At 32.4% G+C, this 19,408-nt stretch overlaps 2 long non-coding RNA genes across 2 annotated transcripts in view; one reads left to right on the top strand and one right to left on the bottom strand.

The window, feature by feature from the left end:
- Nucleotides 1–19,408, bottom strand: part of LOC149926251 (uncharacterized) — a 385,527-nt gene that overhangs the window by 227,225 nt on the left and 138,894 nt on the right. The window lies entirely within an intron of this gene.
- Nucleotides 14,368–18,686, top strand: LOC149926257 (uncharacterized). The gene is made up of 3 exons (XR_016477113.1): nt 14,368–14,378; nt 14,477–14,648; nt 18,492–18,686. It is a non-coding gene; the product is annotated as an uncharacterized LOC149926257 (long non-coding RNA).

Here is a 19,408-nt window from a genome sequence, read left to right as displayed (position 1 = left end):
GAAAGAGTTCTTCGAGTGGAAATCCAAGTTTTCAGCAACTAATGTTTCGGGATTATCCAATATTTCTTTTCTTTTTGATAAATCATATTTCAGAGCATATTCAGCCGATAAAACGTCCCATTTGGGGTAACCTTCCTCTATCCATTTTATAAAAATAAACTTTATCGACATCAACATTGTTCAAATTGCAGTTTAATTGCTAAACCTAAACGACTTAACCTAACACAAAAATATCGCGGCATACGTGCGGCTCCTAAGTTTGCAGTTTGAAAAATGTTTTGCAATCCGCGAGACAACAAAAGTTATGGTTGATCAACGTGCTCAGCGTGAACGAAATTGGCAGTAGACAGGGCTATCAGAAATAATTACTATTCATTAAGACAACCACTATGACTCAATAATATCAGTTAAATAAAAAACCTTTAATCGAAATTCGAAGCTTGTCATTGATTAATATAATTTCTAAAATTAAAAAAACACTTCTGTCATGCTCTGAAAAAAGAATTTTCTTGTTGTTGGCTGAATCTTCAGCGGAAAACTTGTTAAAACAAATGATGCCACATAAGTTTGTCAAAACGCCAATTGGGCTACTTTTCGTGTCGATTGGCGGTTAAAAGTTTTTTCGTCTATATATGTTTCATTAGATTGTAAATACTTATTATATAATAATTGTAAAAAACTCCATAGAAATTCCGCCGAAAATAGTTTACCATTTCTATATAAATAACTAGTCTGGTTTGATATAATCATCATAGAAAACACCAATGAAATGCCATAGAAAATAACCAATACAAATGCTATAAATATACTTACAAGGAGACGACCGAGGTGATCATCACCGATTTTGTGCAAACTCTGGTAACATGAAAACCTCCATGTTCCTTAAAAAACCTTCAAGGGAAAAGCTGCGACGGGCTTTCGTTTTCCCATGGCAACCGATAACATGGGAATCTGAAGGATTTTAATGGTCCCCCAATTGACCAAATTGCATTTAAACTTGATTAAATTAAATTTTTAAAATCAATTTAAATGTATTTTCAACGTTTTTGAAATTAAACAAAAAGGTTTCAGAGGGGGGGGGGGCTTAAAATCCTTCAGATTCCCATGTTACTTTCAATGGAAAAATTTAAATCATGTTTTCAAAAACGTTTCGGTTGCCATGGAAAAACGTAAGCCCGTCGCAACTTTTCGCAGGCAGATTTTTTAAGGTACATGGAGGTGTGCACTATACCCGAGTTTGAACAAAATCAGTGATTATCACGTCGGGTCGTCTCCTTGTTGGTGAATGTTCTATAGAACATCCATTGTAATTATTCATCGACTCATGTAATAAAGACTTTTATAAATGTAACTCAAATGTTATTAATTTACGTAGTACATAACAAATAGCGACAGAATTCAACGGATGGGTGGGAGTGAAAGTTTGTTTTCTGCAACGTATTCAACAGGTACTTTAGACGAAATCTAAGGAATATACTATCGTTTACCATAAGACAACATTTTAATATGACACCTATAATTTTTTTAGAGTATTTCAATAGTCAATTGGAGTCCTGGCTGTTGTATTTGTTGAGAGATTGGTACAGTTCTTCATCGCAATTGAAGTCACTGAACCAATGATGAGAAAAGCTTAACTTCTGATATTCGTCGTGGCTGAAACTTACGCCACTCTGGGAAATAAAGTTCCACCGACGAATCCGAAGGACAAGACATCTGATGGATTAATAGAAGCACGTACCAAACATTATAACCCAGTTCCTTCCGAAATTATACTGCGGTACGAGCTCAATTATTATTATTATTACACGATGGAGCTGTTCTGGACGATATGTTACGGGACAGGTTGGTTTGTGGATGCAAGCACGACGCTTTACAGAAGAGGATACTAACATCTATTAAGCAGCTTTAGACATTTGGCTGGAATTACACCCAGAATGCTTAATGCTGCTTCCGATTAATAATTTCCAACATTTGAAAGTCGAATGGGGTAAATCTGGACAAGCGGGAATTTCCCCCAAAGGAGCGGTATACGGTTAAAATAGCAACAATGACTTTTTGTTTAGTGTGATTTTGATACTAATTCCCCTGTAGCAAATTAGAGTCTGGCCAACGTCGGCAAAAGGTACTAAACACTAAAGTCGGCCGACCTTGGATTTAGGGTCGAAATGTCCTAGGGGTAAAAGGGTCCGCCGACCGTGGGCCAACTACAAAACGTTGACTCTTTACCGCCTTTTAATAGACCTAAGAACCGACTGCGAAACGACTTCATCCCGACTTAGAATGTACTGTATCATTACGTCGAAACGACTTACTTTTTATATTTTAAGTGACTGAAAATGACCAAATAAAACCGTAAATATAGCTATATACATGTATGTAGTTGGTCAAGTCCCATGAACGGGAGTGAAACAATGAGTTTATTTCCGTCAATCGGAAAGCTCTTGAACCTTCAGTACAGGGTTCTAGAGTTTCTTGGGGCTCAGGAAAAGTAACGAATAAATCTTCATTAATAATATCTTAGCCTAACATATTTAGCTATACGAATGTTACCTACTTGATCTGAGAGATTTTTAATAAGAATACATTCTCAGATTGAATATATAATCTTTTTCGAAAAAATATAATACAGAAAGGAAGTTATTTTAAAAATATTTCAATTTGTTTTATTAAATCGCCATAGTTTCACAGTTTTGAGCGATTAATTGGCAAAACGCGACCTTAAATCGAGTCTTTGCGCTACAGGGGTAATAATTAAATGTAAGGTCTATTTTAAGTCGGATAATGGTCGGAATACCGACCATAAATAGTCCCAAAAAAGGATTTACGGTTTTAGTGTCGATAAAAGTTTGGACGATTTTAGGTCGGCATTTGGTCGTCGACTATAAAGCGACTTTTCGACTGTACCCCGACCCTAAAACGATTTCATGTGCTACAGGGGTTGACGGTATGCTTAACTCTGTAGCGAATATGTTCGCTATAATTGTGAGACGGTCTTCAATACTAGTTGAAAAGTGGTATTTGTAATGTAAGAAAAAAATCTAAGTCGTCTACACAGAGTTATTTACGATTTTTGATTTCCAATGGAATGGCTTTTTATATTACAATATATGTAATAAGAAACCTATCAATTTGAAGATGAAACCACCAATGCAACAGTGACGTCGTTAAAAAGTTTGGTTTGCTTAATGCCCTAATTTCTAACCTTTAAGCTGAGATTAGAAAATTAGACCGATATATCTAAATTTCACCTCCCCGCTTTATTTTTGTACTTGTTTTTATTTTTATTTTCGCCCAGGTTTTAAAATAAATACCCTTTACAATTCGTATATGCGTGTCTCATCTTAGTCGCTTTCTATAATGAAATTAGTTCCTGTTATTATAATTATAATAATAATAATAATAATAATAATAATAATAATAATAATAATAATAATAATAATAATAATAATAATAATAATAATAATAATCAGCTAGGCTAATACCCAAGGCACCACCTTAGGCATAAGTCATCATGCGACTTTTGAAGCCCTTAATTCAGGTGGCCAGGTTATATATTTAAAAAATATATAACCAGTTTACCGTTTTATTGAAGGTCTTGTTGATCTCTGCGACACGCTGCTGCAAAAATTCAACAAAATTGTTTATGGAAAACACGGAAACTAAAGGCAAGCAAAAATGAAATAATCAAGGAAATTAATATCAAAATATTACACTGAACCGACTTTTTAATCTTCAAAATTAAAAAAATAGTCTAAAACCTTTTTTAATATAATGGCTTTCGAAGAATTTGGTTTAATTAAATAAATCTTCTTTTAAATTTTTAAATTCATGATATTTAGACTTGTGTATAAGATCAAGTTGGTTTGTCATTTTCGTTGGACATTAAAGTTTTTGGTTAACTTAATTTTTTTTACGATTTTGGTAAACAAATTCCAACGATAAGTTTAACTGCTATTTATAAGTTGCTTTTCAATTAAAAACAAATGTTGGCATTGATGTTGGTCGCCTAAAATAGCTCTGACTCTTATTATTGAATAGGTGCCTTAATTAATTTGATTGAAATTTAACCATTTTTTTAAACCAGTAAAAAACCTCACAGATTTGAAAAAGGTTATAGTAAGGCCATCACTAAAACGAACAATAATAATTATTCAGTTATTCATTTTTAATTAAATTAATTCTAACTAGCATCATATTCGAATAAAGTTCACAGGTTGCTAAATGTACGAACCATGACGTTTAATTGTTAAAATCATTTTTGATAAAGCTTATTCATTTAGGCAGTTGAAACGTAAGGTCTATCTTGACAGACCTAGTACAACAACTCTCTATTAAGGAAAAAGAATGGACGTATCTTCCTCTGAGTAATTTTGAACCATAGTTTTCAAAACCAAAGGAAAATGTAAATAACAATTGTTGTGCTTATATTGTTAAACCTATTTGTGTTTTCCATAGTACCTTTCTAGCAGGAATGAGCAAAATGAATACAGACATTTCAAATTGTTTTTTGTGAGTAAATATTTTGTTCAAAACATCGCTGCTAGTAACAATAATAATATGGTTCCCAACGAACAAGTTTATATTAAATATGATTAATGATGCCCAAATAAAAAAAATTAACGATTAAAGAACAATTTTTTTCGTAGATTTACAATTTATGGATGTTTGTCGTTTAAAATTTCAGACTTTATTAATGCAGCGGGGTTTAATTTCTTTTTTGACCTTTACATTATTAAGTTTTGTTATAAAAATAGTTTGTTTTAAATGAAGGACTGTAGTTGTAGTCACCAAAGAGGCAAAAGGAAGGTTAGAAATAATATTTTACAAAAATCTGACCACAGTAACATTACCTTTGAACTATAAATTGATCATAGTTTGTTCAATTACTCTTTAGCCAAAGATAATATAATGATCAGCCAGCGTTAATACTTGTACTTAAATAATTTCAAAAGTAGAAATTTCATATAATTGCAAAATGAAATAAATTGAATGTAACCAAAATTATCTAATACAAACCTTCATCAATTTGATTTCTTAATTGGCGTGGTTTTATATTTAACATCTTAAGACGACAGAGCTTTTAACATTATTGAATTCTTAAATGCGATTAAGTTTTCTTTTAAAATTGGAGTGAATTGACATCTGTTGTCAGTTTATATAAGTGTTAAGGTGCTACAGAAATTTATATTTAGATAAGTTATGAAAAAATACTTATAAATAAGAATTAGATCTGCCAAGGTTCTTATTAAATTTAATCGAAGTATTTAATCGTTTACCCAATAATATAAATTACATATATTATAAAAATTATTATTGATATAGGATTGTAGTTGCATGTCTGAAGATAATAATAATAATAAAATAACATTTGTTTTTATTTACACATTTATAAAACTCTTAATCAAAAAGCCGACTTATAAATTTATTCTCACTAGTTTCGTTCAGATGGGCCAGAACATCATCCCTGATTATATATAATCTCTAATCTACAGGGTCTTTTTTTTTGCTCGGAAAAGTGTTTTTTTTTTCAAAAACTATTTATAGTACCGATTTCAAATTTGGAAGGTCAATTCTCTATACCGGGGGACATCAGTTTGAGAAATTTGAGCGTTTTCGGTAATGTTTTTCACCAATTTTGAAAAATTATTTTTCGACCACTAGGTGCGAGATAAAAAATTTCTATTATAAAGTTGTAGGCCGTCATCGAAAACCCTTAAAAATTGTTCACTCGACGAAAAACAACTTATTTATCAGTGAAAATTCGAGCTTGAAAAATTTACAAGTTGGTGAAGCCAAATTACGATTGTTTGAAACGATAATTGAAAAGGGAACAAGTCTAATACAAACGTAGTAGAGTTTTCACACTTGAAAAAATGTACACGTTTGGTTTTTAAATGCAGATATTTTATTCACATAAATTTTTACAAAACATTTTCAATAATATCACCATTGGCTGCAACACAGGTTTGTGCGCGGACAATTAAGTTCTCAAACGCTTTCTCTACCATTTCTGGTGTGACGTCTCGGCAAGCACTGATTATTCGTCTAATGAGTTCCTCCCTAGTTTCAATGGGCGTGGCGTATACCTTTGCTTTAACGAATCCCCAGAGAAAATAATCCAGCGGTGTTAAGTCAGGTGACCTTGCTGGCCAATGCACTGGACCATTTCTCCCTATCCACCTTTCAGGAAACTCGTTGTTGAGGTGCTCAGTTACTTGCCGGGAAAAATGCGGAGGGGCGCCATCTTGCTGAAACCACAACTGACGTCTTTCAGCCAATGGAAGGTCGTCGATTGCGTCACTCAGTTCGTTCTGTAGAAAATGTAAATACCTTTGGCCGTTGTGGTTCGTCGGCAGGAAAAAGGGACCAATCAAACGGTTTCCAACAAGTCCAACCCAAACATTGACCCGTTCAAATTGAACCTGGTGATGATATTCAAAACCCCAATGTGGGTTGATGTCAGACCAAAGATGGCTGTTTTGATGATTAAAGGGCCCATCTCTAGAAAATGACGCTTCGTCGGAGAACAAAACATGGCGCAAAAATTGTCTATCTTCTTGGACAGCATTTAGTAACCAGTTGCTAAATTCATAACGTCTTTGATGGTCTCCGTCAATTAGTCTTTGGTGGAGCGTAGCTCTGTATGGGTGATAGCGATTCTTACGAAGAATTTTCCACACACGATTTGCAGAACAACCCAAATCAGCAGCGGCGTTAGCGCAACTGTGACGAGGATATGCCACAAAGTACGCGAGTACATTGTTCTCGAAGTCTAAATCCGGTTGACCCAATCCGCGAAACCTAGGTTGCAAGTTACCAAATTGATTGAAATCGTGAATTGCTCGTCTTACTGTATTTACAGATGGTGCTCCATTTGGATGTCTTTCTGCGAAGATTTCAGTCACTCTTCTAAGGTTTTGCGCTGCTTCTCCATGGTAAATGGCAACTATCTCGGTACGCTCAGCTACTGAATAACGAGGCATTGTTCGAAATATTATCAAACACTGATAATAATCTCCCAAAGTTTTCCTTTAAATACCCAATGCATGTTTAGGATTCACCTATAGCCTCGTGTTTTTTAAATCCGGTCGTTTTTTTAACCAAAGTTTCAACTGGATTAGGTAATTCGGTTTCAATTATCGTTTCAAACAATCGTAATTTGGCTTCACCAACTTGTAAATTTTTCAAGCTCGAATTTTCACTGATAAATAAGTTGTTTTTCGTCGAGTGAACAATTTTTAAGGGTTTTCGATGACGGCCTACAACTTTATAATAGAAATTTTTTATCTCGCACCTAGTGGTCGAAAAATAGTTTTTCAAAATTGGTGAAAAACATTACCGAAAACGCTCAAATTTCTCAAACTGATGTCCCCCGGTATAGAGAATTGACCTTCCAAATTTGAAATCGGTACTATAAATAGTTTTTGAAAAAAAAAACACTTTTCCGAGCAAAAAAAAAGACCCTGTATATAAAATAAATTAAAACAAGATGCGTAATGAAATCGTTTTATTAAAACGTGACGACTAGTTTCGCTATCCAATTCGCAAACTTGATTAGGACCTGATGTTATTACGCATCCATTGGATCTTAGTATTTTATATATTATATATAATATATTATATATATATTATCCAAATCTTACTTTTGGAATTACAATTTAACTATATAAAATATCACAGTATTAAATAAAGCTTTAGGCGAACCGTTCAGTGAGAGTAATGAATAATAAACTTAAAAAGTTAAATTGAAACATGTACAGGTTCAATATGAACTTTAAAAACAGCGAACCTTCCTTAACTTTCGAAGAATACACTGCAAATCTTACTTTTGGAATTCGAAATTCAACATATAAAATATAACAGTATAAAATAAAGCTTTTGGCGAACCGTTCAGTGAGAGTAATGAATAATAAACTTAAAAAGTTAAATTGAAACATGTACAGGTCCAAACTGAACTTTAAAAACAGTGAACCTTCCTTAACTTTCGGAGAATACTCTGCAAATTTTACTTTGATCAAACATATTTTCTTCCTACCTCTGTAAAAGACACATTAAAAAAAATCGAATTAAAATCATTAAAAAAATCAAACATTTTTTTAATAAAATACTTACTCTTATGATATATTATCAGCGATACTAGAGTTACTATGTTATAATCTTTAAAGTTTGTGTAGAATGCATGATGGACTTTATGGTGACCGATTCCAAACTATCGAGTAATGGCGTCGTATAAAAGAAACTACAAACTGGGCTACCAGATATTTTAAAAGGACTTTAGCGCGGCCAACTTAGATCAGCTGTTTCGCAGTAATTGGCTGTGATTGTAGAAATAATTCATCAAATGAAAATAATGGAAATAAAAATTAAGAAAATAATAATATAAAAAATATAAAAATTAAGAACAGATAAAATTAATTAAATTATTAAGTAGTTTTGATTTAACACGTAATTTCATTAATTCACGTTAAATAAACTCGTAAATTTAAATAAAAATATTCATAATAAAATTAATAAATTGTGGTTCATTAATCATTATCAGCTCAAATACAAATACAGGTGAAACAAATTAAAATTAATTGCTGATAAACGCGCCTCTAGATAGCATTGATGGACGAAACATTTCGGACGAATAGTGGAGATCCATGCGACGTCGATTGGGCTGAATATCGGATGTCGTGAAATTGGTACTACGAGGACTAAAATGGGACGTCCGTTATTCGACCCGTAGGACGAATTTTGGACGGGACCAAGCTGGGCTCTATGGACCATGCTGGGACGTCCCAGGGACGATTTGTGTTTGCTGGGATGTGACGTGTAGATAAGGCTCTTGAGATTATTCCGAAATTAAAATAATCATGTGAAACAAACCCATTGCTCAAAGTTCAGTTATCTTATCAATCGTACACGCACACAGTAAAATGAAAGTCACGTGAGAATCGGTACGTCACGGGAAATAGGAGAAGTGTCATCACTTGAGCCCTTTTATCAATATATTTACGGATTATTTCAAAGATTATATGGCGCCATGGTTCTAAATACAGTAAGCCCTAAATAAAATATGTTAATGGTATGCAATAAAGAACGTAAAACGAATTTAAAGGTTAATTATAGTAAATGGATTTATTTATTTATTTTTCCGAATGCGTTGGTTGTTTTTCCTCTGTTCTCCTACGTTTTTCAGTAGGAGAAGTAAACGCTACGATGTTGTTAGACTCGAGTTGTGATGAATAACTACCAGAGAATAGAGCAAGAATTTCTTCTACTTCAGTATCTTCCTCTTCTGTCGTTTCTATCTCCCTCTTTTCGATCTACAAAGTAAAAGTAAAAGTAAATAGAAAAGAAATATAAGGTTTCTAAGGAGAGTGATTAATTAGTATACAAACAGACTCCGCCATCCAAATTTATTCATTCTTCTAGTGTCTCTAGAAACGGAGAAGCAAAACTTCAATAGATTTCATGAAACATACTTGGTAAATATACTTATTTATATCTCTCTTTTTTCTTAGTAGTATAATTTATCGTAGAATTAAAAATTAATACCTTGAATTTAAATTTGTTTTAATGTATGTAAAAAGTTAGTAGGCTCTTTTTCTATATTTTATTCCTTCTATTTGTATACTAATTGGACCATATGTCCTTAAAACTGACACCAGGGGAAGAGTACGTAGGCTCATCTGAATCTATGGTCTGCTTTCACAGCGATACTAATACTGAAGAACTGAATGTAAGAGGAGGATCACTCTACTTTTGCTGGGGTAAAGAATGTGGTTATTATAAACTTGCGGTAATTTTCCGTCGATATAATACCTATACCCGTTGCATCCCTGGACACCTAATTAAGGTGTTTCAAGCACACCTAAGGTGTACGAACTGTGGACGAAGAGGATCGAAGAGTAGTCGTCGTGGTGAAGAATGTGAGGCGTTCGATTTCATGGGTTGTTGTCACTATTTAAAACCACCTCGAGATAGAACGGTAATTCGTTTTATAAATAACGATAATTGTGAATAACAATAAAAAATATCAATTGTCTATTTATTTCTTATTTTTTTATTCTATAATATAGAAGTTTATTCCTAAATTTATAAGTTTATTACAATTGGCATATCATTTTCAACTCATCTTACAAAAAAATATCCCAAATTGTTCAAAGATTGTTTTAGGGACGGTATACACGCATTCCATTTTGGACAATTTACCCAGAAAAACCAGGTAAATATGCACTTCCGTCCGCTTGTTTTTAATAATATTGCATGTAATACGTGTTGGTATGCCATTTTTTTGACGGAGTGGGTCTCAAAAGTACTATACAATGAAAAATTCACATAGCCCTTACATTAATTTGTATTTTTTATTCGTTTATAATAAAATATATAATTTTATAATTTTATTTGATCAAAATATTTATATAACGAGTTATTGCGAATTCTAGATGGCGTTAGGGATCCCTAAAACTGTTTTATATACTGTTTATCGCTCATCATCGATTATTTAATTTCTACAATAGTCACCTTTTATTACTATAAATATTTCAATATTGAAATTTACATAAATTATTATTTTTAATATAAAATCGCATAATTTAAAAAAAAAAGAATAACATTTTTCAAATTATTTAGGATATATTTAATCATAGACTAAAAACTTTGCTCAACGAAAAACTAAATAACGAGAAAATGTCTTAAGGTAATAGAAAAATAAAACAAGCGATTAATTAAACATTAAAAATAAATTATAATCAATTTGATGATTGTTTAAGGATATCGATTATGATCAATGTTTGTACTACAGTGTTCATATCCGAAATGAAGTTAAATGAAATAATTAAGTAAACAAGCATACATTTTAGATCGCCTTTCATCCAAAATATCTAATAGCGCTAGTACATTCTAGATAAATATACAAGTTCTTGGAAATAAGAGACGTTTTTTTCCCAAAGGTAAGCAAATTTTATAGCTTATTGTCATTGGTTCCATAACAAAAACCACATTGTAACGTAATAATGGCTACCTCTATCTGTAAACCTATCAAGATAAGAAATGGCATATAATGTGATTAGATAACTAGATAACGATCATTGATAATAAATTTCTAATCGTAAAACACTAAACAAGGTTCTTTTTTTACTGTTTTGGTAATTATATTGTCAATACACACACCCACATTTGCTATATTATTTTTAGGGTATGTACTTGAGCCAATAATGGTATTTAAAATAGCGTAATATAGAAGTAAACACATTACTTAACGCATATCTTATCTTGACAAGTTAACAGATAGAGGTAGCCATTATTACGTTACAATGGGGTTTTTGTTATGGAACCAATGACAATAAGCTATAAAATTTGCTTATATTTGAAAAAAAAACGTCTCATATTTCCAAGAACTTGTATATTTATCTAGAATGTAGATATTTTGGATGAAAGGCGATCTTAAATTTATGCTTGTTTACTTAATTATTTCATTTAACTTCATTTCGGATATGAACACTGTAGTACAAACATTGATCATAATCGATATCCTTTAACAATCATAAAATTGATAATAATTTATTTTTAATGTTTAATTAATCGCTTGTTTTATTTTTCTATTACCTTAAGACATATTTTCGTTATTTAATAAATTAATTAATTATTATCGTTATTTAGTTTTTCGTTGAGCAAAGTTTCCTTCCCCTGATAACAGTTTTAAGGAAATATGGTCCATTTACTATACAAATAGAAGGAATAAAATATAGAAAAAGAGCCTACTAACTTTTTACATACATTAAAACAAATTTAAATTCAAGGTATTAATTTTTAATTCTACGATAAATTATACTACTAAGAAAAAAAGAGAGATATAAATAAGTATATTTACCAAGTATGTTTCATGAAATCTATTGAAGTTTTGCTTCTACGTTTCTAGAGACACTAAAAGAATGAATAAATTTGGATGGCGGAGTCTGTTTGTATACTAATTCAGAAAAACACTTACATTACCAAAGTGTTTTGATTGAAAAATAAGTGGTTTTACTATTTATCACGTTTATCTTATTTATTAAAATGGGAAAAAAATTAATTTAATTCTATTACGCTACGTATATGGAAAATTTTCTCTGGTCCTCTAACTGATACCGAATTGAATATCTCAAGTGATATCTGATTTTAGTATAAAATGCTAGTATCCTTTGTAAATTTATTCACTCATCTCTTTACCTCTCTGAAAAGTAAAACGTTGAACATCGTCTAGGACTTTTCATTTTGATCAGCTGTAGTTTTTCTTTTATTTTTATACTAAATGGAAGACAAAATTGATGTCTGTAACTAAAACTATTCTTAGGTTTTAAGTTAAAAATAGTATTGTCAAAGGAAAAACATTTTCCTTTAGGACATAACTTATAATTATTAGTAATTATAAAAATTGGTTTAAACAGAAAATTGTTTCAACCCTGGGAAAGGTTATATAGATGTTTTTTTTAGCAAATCAAGCGTCTATTGGAAATATTTTCTTAAAGCTTGGTACTATTTCTAAAGACTACATCAATGTAAGTCCATTTATTATTATTATTATTATTATTGCTATTAATATTTAATCACTCTCCTAAGAAACCTTATATTTCATTTCTATTTACTTTTACTTTGTAGATCGAAAAGAGGGAGATAGAAACGACAGAAGAGGAAGATACTGAAGTAAAAGAAATTCTTGCTATATTCTCTGGTAGTTCTTCATCACAACTCGAGGCTAACAACATCGTAGCGTTTACTTCTCCTACTGAAAAACGAAGGAGAACAGAGGAAAAAGAACCAACGCATTCGAAAAAAAATAAATAAATAAATCCAACTACTATAATTAACCTTTAAATTCGTTTTGCGTTCTTTATTGCATACCATTACCATACTTTATTTTGGACTTACTGTATTTAGAACCATGGCGCCATCTAAACTTTGAAATAATCCGTAATTAAACATTGATAAAAGGGCTCAAGTGATGACACTTCCCCTGTTTCCCGTGACGTACCGATTCTCACGTGACTTTCATTTTTCTGTGTGCGTGTACGATTGATAAGATAACTGAACTTTGAGCAATGGGTTTTTTCACATGATTATTATTAGTTCGGAATAATCTCAAGAGCCTTATCTACACGTCACATAGCATTCTTTCTTTCAGTCCTGGGGAATTGTCGAGGAAGTTACGTAGGTTTTGCTCCGTTTTCAGTTGTTCGTCGGATGTATTTTACGGCATAGGCTTAGGGATTTCCGTCCGTCAAAGAGAAAAAAAGTAAGTTTCTATATATTTTAGAAAAAGCGTTTAAAATGAGAAAATTAGGCATAGCATGTAGGCTTAGATCAAGGTTAGTAAATTTTAGGCTATAAAAGGTTGCCTCGATACGCTGTGGTTGCTAAGGGCTAAGGTTGGTAACTTCGTTGCTAACGAACATCGTGACGTCACTGAGATGAGATCCTATTGAAAATCATTGGGATCTCATCTGGGTGACGTCAGCAGCAGACGAATTTTGGAGGCAATCCAAAAATTCGTTTAAACCGTTTTTTCGATCGAGACCCCGTTGGGCTTAGATATTATAAAATCCAGTGTAATATTTTTAACACGTAGAATTTCATAGTACCAATTCTCACGTGATTCGTTCATCTTTCCGTGCGCGCGCACGTTTAATAAGATAACTGAACTTTAAGCAATGGTTTTTTCCACACGATAATAAGTCCAGAAAAGTCTCGTTAGAGGTCCTCCTGATATAACGTCAGTAAGTGTAGTCATGGGAATCAATTCTTTATCTCAATAAATTTTAATCTTAAGAGCCTTTTCTACACGTCACATAGCGTTCTTTCTTTCAGTCCTAGGGAATTGTCATTGAAGGTCACGCAGTTTTTGCTCCGCTTTGAGCCGTTCGTCGGATCTATTTTACGGCATAGGCTTAAGGATTTCCGACCGTCAAAGAGAAAAAAAAGTAAGTTTATATTTTCATACATTATTTTACTCTATTAAAAATGAAATTTTTAGGTGTTCTTTTATATATTAGACAGGAAATTAGGCCTAAATTAGGTCCTGTAAGGGGTAAGATTAGCGTAGAAAGTAAGTTACTATTTTTATTTTGTAGTAAACTATATATATATTTTACACAATTTTCCAAACAATTTGCATATTGAAAAAGCGTTTATATTGAGAATTATATTATATTAATAAAATTTGGTTTAGTAGGCTTAGTGATAAATTTAGGTTTAGCATGTAGGCTAAGTGAATGTATCATTTGAAACAATAGAACATATTGTGTCTAGATCAGCTATGGAAAATGAAACGTATCGACTTGAAACGTTTCTTCACTGGAAAAATCCACACGTCGCTAAAGAAGGCTGGATTCTACTACATTCAACATGGAGATGATGTACTATGTTACAAGTGCCATGGAATCTTAGGCAACTGGGAATCAGGAGACGTACCAGAACTTGAACATGCCATATTTTTCCCACGCTGTCCGTCGAGGGATAATTCACCATCTGAAAAAAAGTACCTCTCGCATGAATGGGGCACTCCACCTACGCCAAAAGCAACTACTGTCGCTGACAAATGCATCTCACCTGTACCTGAAGAAGACGACGACGATTGTGACTTCCCTCATGTGATAGATGGTACTGCTGTTAGACACTACAAATACGTAAGTTAGAACTTTTAATTAAATTATTTATACAAGTTGCAGAAGGTAGTTCGTTTCAACCCTTTAAATGAAATTATATATCCCTTTAGAAAAAAGATCGATTTAATTACAATTATATAGATAAATTACGATTTAAACGGATTATATATAATGTCGAATGAGTTAAAGAAACAATTTTACGTAAACAAAGTTCTAAAATTAAAATAAATTAAATTTAAGTAACTTAGAACCGCTTTAGAAATTATAGGAATAAATTTATGGAGTTTGGGGGTAGGTGGAAAAATAACGTATCTTCGTTTTTCCAACTGCTTTTCCGATGTAACCTAAAAGCGACCAAAGTCACCATTTTCGGCCCTTTGTACCCCATTTCGGACCAAAAGTACCCCAAACTGGACCTTTTAGCTTTATTGTATTGTTAAACTCCTATAGAGATTCCCCTAAAAAGAAACAATTTGCGGTCCAATTTTGGGTACATGAAGTATTTCGGAGAGGTAAATCTAATTCTGGCAAACTGCTGCGATTTATATCGAATGGGGGAAAACCGATTTCTAGCGATTGTGGAAATTATAGTGAACGGTCGCTATTACAAATTCTGGGGATTGGGGAGGGTAGAAAGGGGGAAAGCAGAGAATCTTGCGATAACCAATTCTGCGGATTGAGAGATAACAATTATGGTTAACGGAGTAAACAAAGAGAGGGCTGAGGGAGATATAGCGGTACATTATATTGAATGGAAACGATAAGAATTTCTGGAGATTTTGTTATTTAGCTTAAGACCAAAATTTCGGACTCGTGTAAAACAATGTGATAAGATTTTCATAGTTTTAAAACTGTTGGTCGAAATTTCGAGTTTAAAATCAAATTCCATAAGTTTGCTAATTATTATTGTATATTTAAATTACTAAAATAGTGTTTTTACGGTTTATTTTCGAAAGTTAATGCCTACTTTTTAGATGCACGATGCAATTTTAATTCTTAAAAACGTTATTTGACAAGGCCGTAACTATTGCAGGGCACTATACATATATATATTATAAATACCCAGGTAGTAGCCTTAATTGTAGATGTTGCCAATTAATTTGGTCAAATGTCCAATTTTAACCATACAATTGGGTAGTTTCAACTTCCCACATCTTGGGGTAAAATGAAATTATTAACCACAAAATTCGGCAAAACACTCATTTGACTAAACTTTTTGGGTTAAATAAAAAACAACTATTAATTTTGGGTCATTAAATAAGTGACCATTTTTTGGGTTATTAAAATGTTTCCCAACCGCTTGGGTAGTTTTCCATTGACCCAAGCATGTGTATTTTTTAACCCCATCTTGGGCTGTTTCAAGTTTACCCAAGTTTCTTGGTAGGTGCAATACTGACCCAGATTTTGGTTAAAAATTACCCCAAGTTGGGTGATTTTTAACTTAACCTTGTTTGGCGTGTGGTAGTGCACGATTTTCGTTTAGTGAATCATATTTATTCACATGGTGAAGATAACACTTCATATGTTTATAAAGTGGGTTGAAGAACCGAATCGTACGGCAATTTTTCGGTAAGGTGCATTGCGAATAATGATCTCGCGTCGGAAATATCGCTTGCTTCAGATTACAAAAATACATAAACACCGTAACCGATATTAAATGGAAGGATGGAACCTCACCCGCTATATTTTTTTCTTTTGGTAAGTTATTTTTATGAAATATTACTCTTCAGTTCAATTAAGACTTGAATATATTTGAAAGATTATGGTTAAATATACCGAAGTCGTGGACCACTCTAAGAACCGTCGTATGACTTGGTCTGCAATTGTGAAATCTTCGTCTAAATAACTGACTTACTAGAGTAGCATTACGACGACCTTTTCCGTAAAATAATTCTAGCATATGAGCGCGCTGATCTCGAGTGTAAAGAGGCATACTGGACATCAATCGGCCAAGCAGAGATAATGTTTTAAATACTACTCGGACAATTGATATTTCACGTTAAAAACAACAAAAGAAAAAGAAGCGTAATTTTTGGTCTACAAATCTTGGTTTGATGATCTTACTCGTAACCACGTCGAAATGGAAGACGTGGACTTTGTCTACTTGGTCTAATTAGGTGTTGAAAGTAATAATTTTCTTTAACAATAACTTTTTGCAGATCTGATTATTAACTACATAGCTGAAAGCATAAGTTCCCTAAAATAAATTCACATGTGTGTTGTGATTATGTACGATTGTTTACGATAAAGGCTATTGCCTGCTAGTACAACTTGTTTTTCCCCCGACCTCCAAACTCAGTGAAAAATAGGTCTTTTTCAACCGAAGCAAAATTATTTTTACACTTTCGACTATGCCCTACAACTTTTCTATTGAAACATTTTGCGTGACACCTACCGGTGAAAAAATAATTTTTCCAAAACGGCACAAAATCGTTCGATTTTTCTGAAATTTAGTAACCAAAGCCTTGCATACCTAACAAATAAACCCTGAAAATTTCAGAACCCTAGCATAAATACATTTTGAGAAAAATGACCTGATCGAGCAAATTGAGACACCCTGTATACAGCTCCATGTTGTTATGTGTAATTCTACCATGGATTAATGAGGTTAATTCATAGTTCTACTTAAAACTAAAAGTTTAAAAAAATGCAGACTATGATAAATAGAATTTAGCATATGATTATATAATATCAATTAAATTCATTTAGATAATAAGCTTACGTAGAACGTTACCAACTCCTTTAACTGTTTAATTTCTTTTATATTCATACATTTTTAATTTAACCTATAAAAAAGCAAATAAGTTAGGTTGTAACTCATTACGAGTACTGACAACTAATCTGCAAAATACATTTGCACGAGCTAGTTATAACAACGTAGGAGACGTCGTAAATCGTAACCCGGCCACCTGAATAAAAGGCTTTAAAATTCGCTCGATGACTTAAGCTTGGTTTCCACCAGCACGCGTCAAAGAGCGACACTCAACTTTGACACGGGCAAACTTTTGACGCGTGAAAAAAAATTAACATTATCATGCGCTCTTACGCGCGTTGGTGGAAACCAAGCTTTAGGCCCAAGGTCGTGCCTTGGGTATTAGCCTAGCTTATTATTAATTTATCGCATTGAAAATCAACGCCAGAACCCTGGAAAAATAAAACAAGTATACTTGATTAAAATATTTAGTCCTCCAAGAGAGGACACAGACATCTAACACCGAGAGGTCGGTGCCACAAATAAGCTTTTATTTTGACAAATATGGTGCCGTATTAGGCAATGTCGCCTTTCTCGTATTGTTGTATTTTTCTTTCTGGATTTTGTTCATACAGCCCTAGTATTTTATTCATGATGATTTTAATCATTGGCTTAATTATTTCGATAAGAATAGAAAAAATTCATAACTAAACACACGTTCTCCTTTACAATTTAAATTTTTCTGTTAACTGAACAGTTTCAAACTCAAGCCTCAAATTTAAGGGAAGGGTTTTAAAATATATAAAAGGTGATAAAATCGATGGAAATTATTTTAGAAATATATTTCGGTTTTGAAATTTCCTAAAACAAAACTCTTTAAACCTAAAACATTTAAATTATCTGTGCCTTCATAGTTCTCAACTACTTTGATTAAAGCATTTTTTATTTAATATAGATAAGTAATACAAACATTTTAATATGGAACTTTTTGATCATTTTGTAATATATAATATGTAACCTAAAGTGGTGTTATATATCATCATCAGTACTGTATAGCAATTCTGACTTTTTCGTAGAGTTTCGATAGCAAAAAGACTGATAAATCAATCTGTTAAAAACCTTTATTGTATTGCTTCATAAGAGTGTAACCAGTTTATCTTTAAAATTTCTAGCTGAAATCTTGTTACTGTGGTATTTTATCCCAAGCAAAATGCGGCATGCCAAAGCGAGAAGGTGTTCGAAGAATTTAAGATACATTCGTGCCCCAGCGGTTATGGTTCTATTACGATTAAACTACATTAGTCGCTAATATAGGGCAATACAGATCAATTTATCAACTTTGTGATGTATACCATTTTGATATATAACGGTGTGATGTATAAAATGTAAAATATTGTATTGTACGATATTAAATATACAGTGCAATATATAAATTTTGTGCTATACAATATAAAATACAATTATGTTGTATACAAAATAACTTTTTTTCGTAATAAACGACTGATGCTTCTTTTTTTTTGTTACTTCGTTTTTTTTCGTGAATACCGTTTTTGAATTGGTCGGGTAGAACGTTTAAAATAAAGCCTAGAGCAAATACGTCAAAAATTTAACGGAAATGGTCAGAAAATTTAAACTAAAAATAAAAAAGTACGGCTTTCCTCTAATATTTTGAGAAACACTTTTTCCATTTTATATTTTAAACTCACAATAAATACATGGCGAGCCTTATAGGTTTTCTAAAATTCTAACCTACCAGATTAAGCAAAGATCATTTAGCTTGCCAAATCGTTTTTTAAACCCAGTCTTTATAATTAACGTCCTTTTTGTTAAAAATACCAGGGTAATATATAACTTTTTCAAGCCAAGCCTTGGTCCACGTGATAGGGTGAAGAATTCGCGAAGCGTCTGGCGAGCCACGCGCAACTGAATATCTCACAAAACGGATCTCATTTGCAGTGCAACGCAGCTTTCGTTTTAAACACTTTTCCGCCGGGTTCCTCGTTAGAGAATGTTTTATGTCATCTGTCTTATTTTTTTGTCCAATTTTGTATCTTGTGATTACTTTTTCAATAAAGTCTTCTAATACCAC

This window comes from Leiobunum rupestre, chromosome 10, assembly GCF_980474605.1.
Source record: "Leiobunum rupestre chromosome 10, qqLeiRupe1.1.hap1, whole genome shotgun sequence".
In the NCBI taxonomy this organism is placed as follows: Eukaryota; Metazoa; Arthropoda; class Arachnida; order Opiliones; family Sclerosomatidae; genus Leiobunum; species Leiobunum rupestre.
Note: the sequence above shows the minus strand (reverse complement) of the source record. Positions and strands in the feature narration are given on the sequence as shown.